The sequence below is a fragment of the Microcebus murinus genome, chromosome 12 (assembly GCF_040939455.1).
Source record: "Microcebus murinus isolate Inina chromosome 12, M.murinus_Inina_mat1.0, whole genome shotgun sequence".
Lineage (NCBI taxonomy): Eukaryota > Metazoa > Chordata > Mammalia > Primates > Cheirogaleidae > Microcebus > Microcebus murinus.
In genome coordinates this window covers 87887949-87901226 of record NC_134115.1, presented here as the reverse complement: position 1 = coordinate 87901226, position 13278 = coordinate 87887949, and positions in this window count along the sequence as shown.

Here is a 13278-nt window from a genome sequence, read left to right as displayed (position 1 = left end):
TATCCCAGCACCCAGCCTGGGGCCGGGCATGGGAAAGGAGGGTGATCCCCAACCTCGCAGGGCTGTGTGGGGAGGTGGAGGGTGGGCGGAGGGTTTTGTCGGCATGTGCTGGGCACACAGGAGGTGCCACATAAATGGAGCTGTCATATTTTGGTCCCACACTCTTCTCCTGGGGCTGTGGCCTCAGTTGCCGCGCCCTCCCCAAGGGTGGGCAGCAGGTGAGCCCTGCAGGGGCTGGTGGAGGCCAACAGGGTGGAGGGGAGGTGGCAGGAGGGGATGGAGGCAGGGGCCCGGCGGACAGAGTCCAGGCACGTCCTGATACCAATTAAGGCAGCTCTGGCGCGGGGGGCCTCGGACAGCATTTATCAGCGCGCCGGGGAGGGGCCGGCAAGCTGTCCTCTGGCTGACAGATTAGACAGCGGACAATTAGGTTTCAGGCAGGCGCTCTCTCTCACCCACTCTCCCTTCCTTCCTCTCTCTCTCTCTCTCTCACACACACACACACACCCTTTCCCCATCAGTCTGCAAGGCCCAGTGACAGGGCCCAGCTGGGTCTCTGCCTAGCTCTAGTGGTAGGGACAAAATAGATACAGAGCCCCACCCAGGGGTAAGGAATCCCCTGGAAGGAGAGTAAGGGAGCCCTGGGGATGCCCCCCACCAAGTGGGCTCCAAGCCCCACTCTCTGCCCCAAGCCTCACGTCCAGCGGGACCAGGGCTGGGGCTGTCCTTGAGAAACCAGCGTTGGAGATGACAGCACAATGACGGTGACTCTGAAAGCCGACCCAGTGTGGACACAGGCCCGAGCTTCCCAAGGTGGCTTTCTTCCTGAGAAGTAGCCTCTCCCCTTCACTACCCGGTGCCTTTGATCCACGGATCCCAGAGGGAGGATTGTGTGGGGCAAGGACAGCGACTGTGGCGGGGTTCTCAGACCTGCAGGAAAAGTCTTCACGACTCTGGAATGTTCGGCACTGCCAAGGCTCTGGGATGAGTCAAGAAAGCTAACAGGGAAGCATGACTTGGTCCCCTTCTTTGGGAAATGCAAGTCAGGCGAGACCCTCGGGTAGTTCTTGCTGGTGGCCAGAGTTCAAGTCTCCGTCCTACCCTGGCGTTCTCCACCTGGGTGCCGCGGCCACCTGTGCCAGGGCCTTGCTGCCAAGATCATCTCAGGTGTCCGACGCTGGGCAGGCTCGAAGCCGAGTTCACCAACCTGCCCAGCCTCTCCACACTGGCAAATGGCACTGCTGTCACCCCAAGGCTTTGTCCAGAAATCTGGGTTTCAGCCTCACCTCTCCACCCCTCACCCCACAGCCTCAGTCATCAAGTCCTGTCCCTTCACCTTCTAGAGAGTTTTCTGACCTACTCGGTCCCCATGGCCACTGCCCTGACCCAAGCCACCGTCTCTTGCCAGGATGCTCTGTCGGCTCCCAGTCCTTGGTCTTTCCTCCTGCTCCAGGCTCCATGCAGCAGTAGAGGTGTCATCTAAAACCCCTCCATTCTCGCCACTCCTCTGCTTCAGAGCCCTCTGTGGCTCCTGCCACCCCCTGGAGCAGGTCCCAGGGCCTGGCTGCAGCGTCAGGCTCAGTCCCCACCTCCCGGCTTTACCGGCTTCCTTCACTCTTCATGCTCTGCAACGATTTCGTCTATTTATTTGGCGGCCTGCTTGCTGTGGGCGCCCCTCCGCTTCCCACTGCAGTGTGATCTGGGAGGGCAGGGACCGGATCCCTCCTGCTCTCCCTCGCCAGCACCGGTCACCCAGCAGGGACTCCAGCGTCTGCTCTGCCACCCCAGCCTCGTCTCTCGGTGCTCTTCTCTCAGACCCCACGCAACGACCAGCTCCTTCCCGAGGGCCACGCTAGTCTGCCCTCCATCCCACTGCCTGGACCTCTCCCCGGTCTACTGGAGCCCGTCGGCTGTCCCTGGTGGTCCAGCTAGGTCGACCCCGGCCCAGACGGCCACCGGCACAAGGCGGCCAGTTCGCTTGTCCGCCTCCCCCACTCCTCCGGGGGCTCCCTGGGCGCTCTCCTCGCAGGGCTGGCACACGGTCGGTGCTCAGCACGTACTTGTCTCCCAAGCGGATGCGCCCCGAAGCCCAGCTCCATCCCTGGCAGAGCCCCTGCCTTCCTCCAGCCTGGTCTCCCCTCCGCCCGGGGCCCTGAGAGTCCAGGGGCCAGAGTGGACATGGCCAGGCGCCAGGCTGAGCGCACAAAGTGCCCCGGGGACGCCTGCAACTGGGACTCTGCACGGAAAGGGCAAAGGCTTTGGGATGAGCTGGGGTTTGACGGGCGGAGGACAGCGTGGAAGCAGCAGCAGAGAGTCTTACATTCACTCACCAACAGCTGCAAGCCAGACACTTCACAACATTGTGCATGTTCAATCCCCATTGCAACCCTTTGAATACATTTCCATTTTTCAGAGGGTGACCACCGAGATGTTAAGCCACTTGCCCAGGATCCCACAGATACTCGTGGCAAACCCCAGGTGTGGCTCTTCCCAGGGGCCACGGCCTTGCCCTGCCCACCTCCATCTGTTTTGCCAGCGTCTACCCAGGCGGCGTCCACTGCACCAGCGTCTGGGTGGAGGGCACCGTGGGAGCAAAGGCGCAGGGACTGGATGGGACCTGCTCCGTGGGAGGGAGAACACACCCAGGAAGCTGGTGGAAATTAACGTCCCCACCCCAAGAGTCAGCAGCAAAAGCCTGGGGGGAAATGGGCCAGTCACTCCTCCTTTCTGTGCCTCAGTTTCCTCATCTGTAAAATGGGGCCATAGTGGTATCCACTTAACAGTGAGGATAAACATCTTTAAAAAACTTAGCACAGTGCGGGGCACAGAGAAAGCGCTGTAAGCAGTTTTAAATAAGTCAGTGGGGGACGTGGTGGTCTGAGTCCCGCTGGAGGGGCCGAGGAGCTCTTCCGCTGTCCGGGACTAGGAGGCCTGATGGGCCCTCGGCCAGGAGCAGGCATGGGATGGATGTGCTGGGGGTCGGGGGGTCATGGCTTCCCCCGGCCAGTGGCTGAGGCAGGTCCTTGGACGCCCTGGGCTGGCTCCGTGAGGCCCTCAGGCCTGAGCCGGCAGGCGCCCACTCTCCCCTGGTTATGGGAGGCCTGGGCTGCAGGGAGGCCCCAGGTCCAGCCCCGTCTGCACCCATGGCGCCTGAGGGAACGTACTCCCTTCTCCCTGCCACTCGAATGGGCCACAGGTGCACAGGGGCTCCAGGGTCAGCCCCCAGGGAATGAGCGGAGCTGAGGGAGGCTCCCCACGGGTAGGGGTAGACTGTGCAGGTGAGGGGTGAGTCCCCCACCACGATTCAAGTGTATGCAATCATAAAGACACCCAAGATAGAGGGTGGCAGGAGTTCCCGACTAGATGTGACGAGGTTGTGTGTTTTTCAGTTCTAACTCCATCATTCATTCACCCACTCACTCATTCATTCAACAAACATGCAATGGGCACTGACCTCCCATGTGCCAGGCCTGCCCTGGGTTCTGGGGTACAAGGGTGAGCGCACGGACACGCCGCCTGCCAGGGGCCACTCGGCCCAGGGAGGGAGGCGACACACTGGCCGCTTGGGGTCACTGCCACAGCACCCTGGGGAGCAGCACAGGGCCCGCGCCAGAGGGACAAGGCCCGAGCGGAGTTTGAGCCAGTCCTGCAGGGCGAGCAGACTCCCTCGTGAGGCTCAGGCAAGCCACGGCCCCCTCCGGGCTGAGCCTGCTTCCACATCGGGAACCGGGGCGGCACACGTACTTGGTGATTCCGTGAGCCCCCAAAAAGGAACATGATCTGTAAGGGTTCGTCCCTCAGTCCTGGTTTACTTGTTAATTCCTCCAGTGGGGAGGGAGGTGCTAAGGCCGGGAGGCACGGGCGGGCCAGGGATCGGTACCATGACCCCAACAGGCCAAGCTCAAAGGCAGAACTCTGGGCTGTCAGAACCCACGGAGGCCCTGGCTGAGTCCCTTAGCCCGCTGCGGGTGCCCTGGCCCGGACCCCTCTCCTCTCGCTGCCCCCGACTTTGCTCCCAGGCCCGTCCCCTCCGTCCCCTCACTCCGTCCACCTCACTCCTAGAGGAGGAGCTGCAGCCAGGAGGGCCAGGGCTCTGCGGTGCCAGAAAACCCCCTCTTGGACTGTGGGTGTCATTCTTGCCAGCCCGCCCCCCGCCCCCCACCCCACCAGCCCCAAATACAGAGCCTCCACAAAGCCCCCTATTAGGAAATTGGTCAATTTCCTTCTAATTAAAATAAATACTATGCCACATTAAAGGCCAATTAATTTTCAGAGCTGTCAGGGAAACGTCGCCTGGAAAATGCACGTCCTCCTCCCCACCCCCTCCTCAGCAAAGGGCAGCCATGCAGAGCCCCGCCCGGCAGCAGCGGGGAGGAGCGGGGGTCACAGCTTCCAGGGGGTGGGGAGGAAGGGGCGGCCAGCTGTGGACAGGGCTGCGGGCGGGGCTGCCCGTCTCTGGAGGGCCCCCACTCACTCAGCCCAGGAGACCCCATCCCTCCAGGAAACCCAGGCCCTACGACCAGGTCTCCCTGGCGTGCCCCACAACCAAAGACAGCGCTTTCGCCATGAGCGTCCTCAGTTGGCGGGAAAGATGGGCTTTTGGAAGGCTTGTGATCGCCAGACTTCCTACGCCCGAGTCATCTCACTGAGCCCCACAGCAGCCCCTGCATGGAGGTGCCACTGTCCCCGTTTTGCAGACAGGGAAGATGAGTCCTGGCTTCTGGGGACAGAGCAGGATGCTCCCCTGGCCCTGCCTGACCACGCCTGGCTGCATGGGCAGCTGCCCCGTTCCTATCGCAGCAGCCCTTCCATAGCGTAAAGAAGGGCGGACGCTGCCGTGTCTGCATGAAACAAATGTCATCAGTCGTGTTTGCTCAAAGTGAGCAAATCCTAAGGAACGCTCCTGCTTCTTAAAAGTTAGGGATGTGCCAGGAGGCCTGCCAGGCCCTGTCCCGTTCTCATCTCACTGAGTCCTCACTAGCACCGTGTGGCTCAGCAAGGCTAGGTAACACGCCCAAGGTCACACGGCCTGCCCACATCCTCGTCATGGCAATCTCCTGTCTTTAAGGTCCAGGTTTTTCCATTTCCTCAAGGTCAAAGCCAAGGTCTTTGGGTCTTCTCTCCTGGCAGGACAGAAAGCCATGTAGAAAGAATGCTGGGGTCCCTGTGTGAGCTTGACAAGCCTCCTTGCCTCCCTGGGCCTCAGTTTTCACATATCCAAATGGGAGGGCTGGACTCTGTTCAGCTGCATCCTGCGGGGGCCCTCATCTGGGGCAGGTGGCCAGGAGTGGAGCATGCAGCCAGACGGGGGTGACAGCCTGTCTTCCACTAGGACAGGGGAACCCGGCTGCCTTGCAGAGAGAGGTCCAGTGGCCAGTGCAGACAGTGGGACTAGGGCCCAGCCCTGGCTGCCCCCACGCCGCAGACCGCTCCCAGGGCATCCTGGCCCCAGCAGCGCCTGTGGGTCTGGGCCCCCCGTCCCTGGCTCTCTGCTCCTCGCCCAGTCCCAGGAGATGACCCACTGCCCAGGCCAGCAGCAGGCAGGGGGAGGGGGCAGAAGGGTGGTGTCAGGGGGCCCCTCTGACCTTCCGTGGGCCCCCATGCCTCCCCCGAATGCCGAACTCTGACTTGGAGGCCCGAGCACTTCATAGGAGCTTCTCTGCCGGACCCTCCGAGCCGTGCCGAGACGCCCTGTTTCTCCTTGAGGAGAAGGAAGGAGGAGGAGGGGCAGGACCGGGAGCAACCTGCTGGCCCCGCGCTGGGCAGGTCGCTGTTTGGGGACTGACTGCTTCAGCCGTTCAGCCCACTCTGAGGAGCACCCACCGTGTGACAGGCACGGCGCTGGGCACCGAGGACACGGACACAAATAAGCCAAGACGAGCGTGCAGAGAAGTCACAGCGCGGTGGACGGTCAGACGGAGAGGGGCATGGAGCGCACCAGGACGGCCGCCGCGTGTGCACAGAGCCCTGGGTGCCAGAGGGCGGGTCCCAGAGCACTTGGCACCCCACTGAAGTCTGCAAGCAGCCAGGGGCAAGGGCATTCCTGGCAGGGGCACAGGACGAGCAAAGGCCCCGCGGCGTGAAAGCGCGGGTGTGTTGGGGGAACGAGCACTTGGTGTAGCTGCAGCAGAGGAAACGGGCCGAGCCCGGGCTGCGGCGCAGAGGCAGGCGGGGGGCCGAGCGGCCAGGCCCTCCACACGTGCTCTGCCGTGGAATCGGCACAAGTACCAGGAGCAGCCTCCCTGCTATTAACGGTCACCACGAGGCCCGCTCTGTGCCGAGCTCGTCTCAGGCATTAGCTCACCAAGCCCTCCAACAACCCCATGAGGCCCAGAGAGTTCTGCAAGTCGCCGGTGGTCACACAGCTGATGGTGGCCAGCCTGGAACTTGGACTCAGGCTCCCAAATCCCACTCACCAGCATGTGCTGCCTCCAAGGAGCCTGGACTTCCCCTTCCGGGCAACTGGGAGCCACTGGGGGTGGGTAGCATAGTCCCAGTGCCCCAAATCTCCAAGTCAGGCTTGTGAAAAACCCATTGTGTCTGCCTGCGAGACCTGGCAGGTCCATTTTCAGGGTGGGCGGGTCACCCCTGGCCTTCCAGGGAGCTGCCCTTGTCTTCCTGAGTGCTGGGGCTGGGCCTGAGTCTGCTGCCCCAGGCCACTGCTCCTGGGCTCCAGCCTTGGGCCTAGGGGCTGCCAGGGCCCTGTCGGGGGCTTGGCAGCTCCCTGGGTCCCGTGCTGCCCACTGTATGCCCTCTGCCCTTCCCTGCTCAGGGATGGCATGTGCAGGGCATGCACCTGGGCAGTGACCCCTGATGGAGCCGGACAACCCTCAGAAAGACCCAACAGGAGTGACCTCTCCTGGGGGTGCAGTAGCAGCCCACTGTCCCTTCCCACTTCCTCCTGGCTCCCTCTGCTCATCTGACCTTCCCCGCGGCACTGGAGAATTCCTCCACCGGCCTCTTCCATCCTGCTCTGGGCCCCAGGCCCCAGCAGGTGGGCGTCACAGGACAGCAGAGTTTGGAGGCTCGAGCATATCTCCCACCACCACCCAGCCCACCGCACGTACGGAGCAGCTAGGACCCCAGCTCGCCTGCGCTCTTGCCGCAGCTCCAGGCTCCTGGTCTGCCACCCACCACGCATCTGCCGAGTGCTACATGTTTCCCCATGGGGACATCTCACCCCGATTCTCACTTCAGCCCAGAGCAGGCTGGGTTAAAACAAGAAGGCTGGGTTGTCCGGCTCTAGCTTCTCCTAACCTCTAAAATGCCGCGAGTCCATGTCTGCATCTCTGCCTCACAAAAGGGCAAAATGAGGCAGGCAATAGGTCACTGACTCACAGTTCCTGGTCATGCATCAGGCAGCCAGTCTCAGGGATCTCCTGTCTGAGGTCCTTCCTGCTCTTCAGTGTTAAGGCCAGCGGATGCTATTGCTCCCCTCCCTGTGCCTGTGGCAGACATTACTAATTGATCACAGCACTCTTTCCCTCTAGGACCTGATGCAGTCTCAGAAGCCTTCTCACCTGTGGAGCTGGCAACTAAGGTGACACCTGTTCATCACTCTTCCTAGACTGTAGGATTCATCTAGTATCTCCCAGCACCTGGCTCAGGACCCAACCCATGGCAGATTATGGTAATAAACTTTCAATGATTGAGGGCTGAACAAATGGTAACTGTTGAATGAATGGTGCCTCCCAAAGCCAGTCACTCCATACCCAGCTTCCTTTGCAACTGGGACATGAAGGCAATAATAGCAGTACCGTCCCCAACAGCTGATATTTCCCGAGTCTCTGGGGCACTTCATCCGAGCTGATGGAGTGCCTGGGATGCCATCTCCCCAGGGTCACACATCACGGTACGGAGCTGGGACCTGACTCGTCTCCTGCCTCCGAGTCCAGTGCTCTCTCCCTGGCCCCACCTCGGCCAGCCCACCTCAGCGTGCTCTTTAACACCTGGGTCAGTCAGAGCGGACCTGGGCCTTGATCTGGGGACTTAGAGGGCACTGAGGAAAGATCCCAGGGACTAGGGCGGGCACAGGTGCTTGCGAGAGTAGTTCACTGGGAGCTCACTCATCCTACTTGCAATTCTGGATCCCATAATAGGAGACACCACAGTGTACCACCTTGCGAGGACCTGAATGTGTCCCCCCCAAATTCATACGTCAAAACATAATCTGTAATGTCACAGTATCAAGAGGTGGGGATTTAGGGAGGTGATTAAGTCATGGGGGCTCCACCCTCACAAAGGGGATTAGTGCCCTTAGAAGGAGGCCAAGGGAGCCTGTCGCCCCTTCTGCCACGTGAGGACATGGCTAGAAGGCCCCATCTATGAGGAACAGGCCCTCCCCAGACACTCAGTCTTATGGCTCCTTGATCTTGGACTTCCCAGCCTCAAGGACCGTGCATGATACATTTCTGTTGTTTATAAATTACCCAGTCTAAGGAATGGACTAGGACACCCTTCTGTGTACAGGTCTGGAGAGAGTGGCCCAGCAGGGGGGTGACTTACCCGAGGTCGCCTAGTGAGCTTGGCTGAGGCAGGTTTGCAGACAGTCTCAGAGCCCCCTGATGCCCTCTCTTGTCCTGGTGCCCGTGTGTTTGTAGTCAGCTGTCCAGCATCTTTTCCAGAATTTGACACCCTTGGGGGGCAGGAACCCCAGGTACCTAACGTAAGTCTTGGCTCAAGATGGGTGATCAATAAACACTGGATGGATGGAAGGAAAGAAGGAAGGAGAGAGGGAGAGATGGAGGGAGGGAAGGAATTGGTAGGTGGGTGGATGGATAGAAGAGAGGGAGGGAGGGAGGATGAGTGGGAGGGATGGAGGGATGGACGAAAGGATGAAAGCACACATGGATGCAGTGAGTGATGGGTGACTGTCCCCTGCACAGGAAGCATCCAGTGGCTCAGGACAGAGGTCAGGAAGATTGAGTCGGACGGAGACATGAGCAGGCAGCTCACCCCATCGTCCCCCGCCCCCCACCCAACATTTTCATTAGGACGCATCTGCTGCACCTGGAACCCCGGCCCCTGCCCTGGGAGGCTGCAGACGCCTCAGCAGGCTTTATTAAGGACCTATTAACCCAGCGGCTCTGGGCAGGGCTAAGGACGCTGTCACTGCAGAGGCTGGTGGAGAGCCTCAGAGGAGCTGCAGCAGGAGGGCCAGGAACCTGAGGTTACCACGAGGTCCTTAAAGCTGCACAGGCCTGCCTGGTTCAATCCCAGTTCTTCTGCTAATTGGCTGTGTGGCCTTCGGCAACTTACTTCCCTTCTCTGAGTTGCAGCTTTCTCACCTGTAAGAGGTAATAACCTGCTTGTTTGAGGCTTCACTGAGCTAACGCATTGCGACACCTCGCAGGAATAAGCGCATGTCATAGCCAATAAGTAACACGCCTGGGGACCCCCTGGGAGCACTCAACACAGCAGCCCCGACCTTCCCGGGACAGGCAGGTGCTGTGACCACCCCTACTTTAGGGATGAGGAAGCTGAGGATAACACGCAGCGTTAAGTGCTTGGCCAAAGCCACACAGCCAGGCGGTGAAGGGTCCAGGACCCAAACATGGGCAGTGGGCGCCACTCCTGGCCCACCTCCTACCCGGCTTCCGAGCAGGAACAAAGCAAGGGGGGCAGGCGGGGCTGGGGGGGCCTCTCCTACCAGCTCCTCTGAGGTGACAGCACAGAGGAGGGGCGGGGGAGGGGACAATAACCCTGATTTACGGCTTCCAGCACGATTCACTGCACCATCTGGATGCCACGCGTCCACCCGGGCGTGTTAGGGACCCCAGCCCTTCGGTGTATGGCAGGGAGAGACAAGGTGGACGGATGGCAGAGCTGTCATAAGCGGCTGCTGAACGGGCGGACTGTGTGGGGCCCACCTGGCTCTCCTCAGCCCCCACGTACCCTGAGCATGTTTCCCACCGAGAAAGCTGGGTCTCTGCCAGTCTCTGCCAGAAGAATCCAGAATGGTTGGACCCGAGGGTTCAAATACAAAAGGAGGGCTGTAGCCTGAGCCACCAAAAAGGGCAGGGGATGAGCAGGAAGGGTGGGGGAAATGACGGTGACATACCAGCATGTGACAGATGATCCATGCCACCTTCTAGCTATGTGGTCCTCAGCAAGTGATGGCATCACTCTGAGGGGCTGTCCCCTCCTCTGTGACATTGGGATCACCATGATATTTACCTCTCCTGGTTGTTTTGAGAGTCAAATTAGATAAGGAAACGTACAGACCTCCATGTAGTGCTTGGCACCGAGTAAGTCAGTGGTTGTTGCAATTAATAACCCCATTTGTCAGATAGGGAGACTGAGGCCCAAAGACAAGTGACTCGCCTCAGACTACACGGTGGGTTAGTGGCAGAGCCCATGACCAACTCTGCTTCTCCTGACCCCAGCCTATGCTCTCTCCCTCTGGTCTGTACCAAAGACCAACCCACCTAGGGACACAGCCAGTCCCAGAGCCTAAGGGCCCCAAGAACAGCTTCCATGTTCTTAGCACCTACTATTCACCAGGCATTATGCTTTAAGCTCTTCTGTGTCACCTCAAGGAACCATCACAACCTGTGAGGTGGCCATGGATTGCATTGTCCCCTTGTCTAGGTGCAAAAGCTTCAGCTGTGGCAGAGCTGGGATTCACCAACCAGGACTGTCTGTTCCTTGAGCCCCAGTTCTCAGCACACGCTACCGCCCTCTGCACCAAGGTGGGGGCTTCTGTCCATTGTAGCAACTGCTCCAGCTCCCTTCCCCCCACTTCATTTCCTCCAAGAAGGAGAGAGATCACTGTGACACCAAGACGGCCACAGTGGACCTGAAGTCTTCTGGACACAAGTTTCCCCTTCAGGGCTGGGGCACCTCTCCCATCTCAAAACAGGGAGTGAGGAGGGAAGAAAAAAACATCAGCCCCTGCCCCTCCCTATGTCCTTGTTCTTAGCACGCTGTGCTGAGCGCTGAGCGAGGCTGGGACCCTGCAGCCTGCACAAGGCCACAGTGGGGGCCCAGGCTGGCTGGTGGTGATGGCAGGGAGGTTTGAACCAGCCGGTCCTCCCCCCACCCCACATGCTCCCTACATTCCCATCTGGTCAGCCTGAACGCTGAAAGTTTAAGTCCGCCCTCTGCAAAAAAACAAAAGCCTCTCCTTTCCACTGTAGAAAGCCCCAGAGACCTGGGCCACTCTGCTTGCCTCCTCTCTTGGCCAGTGTAGCCAAGGCAGGGGCCACGGGAATGACAGCTGTCCTGCCCAGGGGAGAGAGATCCCCTAGTCCCTGGCCTGGGCACTCTCTGGGGCCACACCCCAGGAGCAGCCGGGGGGAGCCTGTCGGTGGACTCCTGCTCGGGGCTGCAGGAGCACAGCCAGATGGGGCGGCTCTGGCTCCTGGCCTCAGCGGCAGCGGCAGCAGTGACCCGTTCCCCCGCCCCCACGGGGACCTCCTGGCCCGGCCATCCGAGGTGACCCTTGCCCCTTCCCCACAGAAGCCCAGACCTCTGACCCTTATTAAAAACAGGCCAAACAAAACCTGGAAAGAAAAAAATTCTCCACAAACAGCCTCAGAGATGATCGCGTGCCCCCCCACACACACACCCTGCTTCAGACGTGCGGGCTGCAGCCAGCTTCCACATAAACAAGTTGTTGGAGGGCGGATTTTGTTTATGAAACATCTAGGTTTCGCTCAACTTTGGTGGGGGAGGTGTGGACTGTTTCAGGGTTTTCTGATGAAGAAGGAGCCTGGGGTTTGACATGATCTGTTTTCTCCCTCTGTGCTCCTTGCTGGTTAAATCTGGGGAAAGGGGCGTGTGGAGAAAGGGCCAGGAAACAGGAGGGGCCCCGGGGCGACCCGGAGAGGCACCCCCACCCCGCGGGGAGCCCGGGCTCAGGGAGGGCCGCCCCAGGACGGGGCTCGGTAGGGCAGGGCTGGTCGCCCGCGTCCCCTCGGCGTCCCCGGGCTCAGCCCAGGGTCTGTGGCTCGGAAACGCTTGGGACCGCGGGGCCGGTGTCCCTGCTCCCCCCTGCGCCCCGCCTTCCGCGCCTGGACACCAACGGAGCCACCCGGCACAAAAGCGCGGCCGCTTTCCAAAGACAAACAATGAACACTCTTGCTCCCCCCGCCTTCCCCGCCCCAGGCGAGCGGCCGGGGCAGATCTGGGGGTCCGCGTGGCCCCGGGGGCGGCGGCGGGGCGCCCCGCGACGCCCGCGCGGGCCGGGCCGCTCTGCGCATGCGCGGGCCGGGGCGCAGGAGGCCGAGGCCGCCCGCGCAGCCTCGCTCGAGCCCGGTCTCCGTGGCAACGGGCTCGCGGGGGGAGGGGCCGGGCGGCGCAGGCCGCGGCGGCTGCTATTTCTGCCGCTTCCTGTTCCTCGCGGCCACGTCGCCATGGCAACGGTGTTACTCACCGCGGCCGCTTCCCGGCTCGGCTGGCGCGCGTGACCCCGGCCGCTCGCGCCCCCTCGTCTCTCGCTCGCCGTGCTGGCCCCTCTTCCCCCGGCGGCCGCCCCCTCGCGCGCCCCGGTGCCCCCACCCTGGCCCTCCTCCCCGGTGCCCGCGGTCCGGGCGGAGGGAGGGAGGGAGGGAGATTGATGGGGGACGCTTATTAAAAAACATTGTAACCGTTTCCGTTTTTATTACGTTGACAAGGGAGCGTTATTTACTGTTATTGTCTGCCGAGCGGAGCGCGGGCGGCCCCGGGAGCGCCCCTTCGGGCGGGGCGGGCGGGCCGGGCCGGGCGTGTGGGGGCGCCGCGCCCGGGCCCTGCCTGTCGCCCGGCCGGCCTGCGCGGCGTGTGTGCGCGGGGACGGACCGCGGGGCCCGCTGGCTCGTGCTGAAGGGGAGAGGCAACAAAAAATAAAAGAGGAACAGATGACTTCATTCTCGGGAAGGCTCCGTGCTACATGGACCAGCTTCCTGGGGACTGTGGCGGAGCAGCCCCGCCGTCGTTGGAAGCACTTTAAACCAGATAAAGACCAGAAAATTCGCGGCCCTGCCCAAGCCAAGCCTGGGCGCACGTGTGACCTCCCTCCGCCGGGAGGCCGCGCTCATTGCTCCACCCGCGCCCGGGCCTGGCTTCCAGCGTCCTCCGACCGCCCCAAACCTCCCCACTTAGACTCCCACATCCTGAGAGGGTGAGCAACTGCCCGGAGGTCACACAGCCAGCTTTTCTTCTGCTCAAACACCTGCAGGGACAAAACCAGCGGAGGCTAGTTGGACTCGGGGCCTTGGAAGCGGGCGAGGCTCAGCTGGGGGCTGGCAAAAGGAGATTAACTCGGCAGGTCTAAGCCCTGGCTGGCCAGGCTCCTGC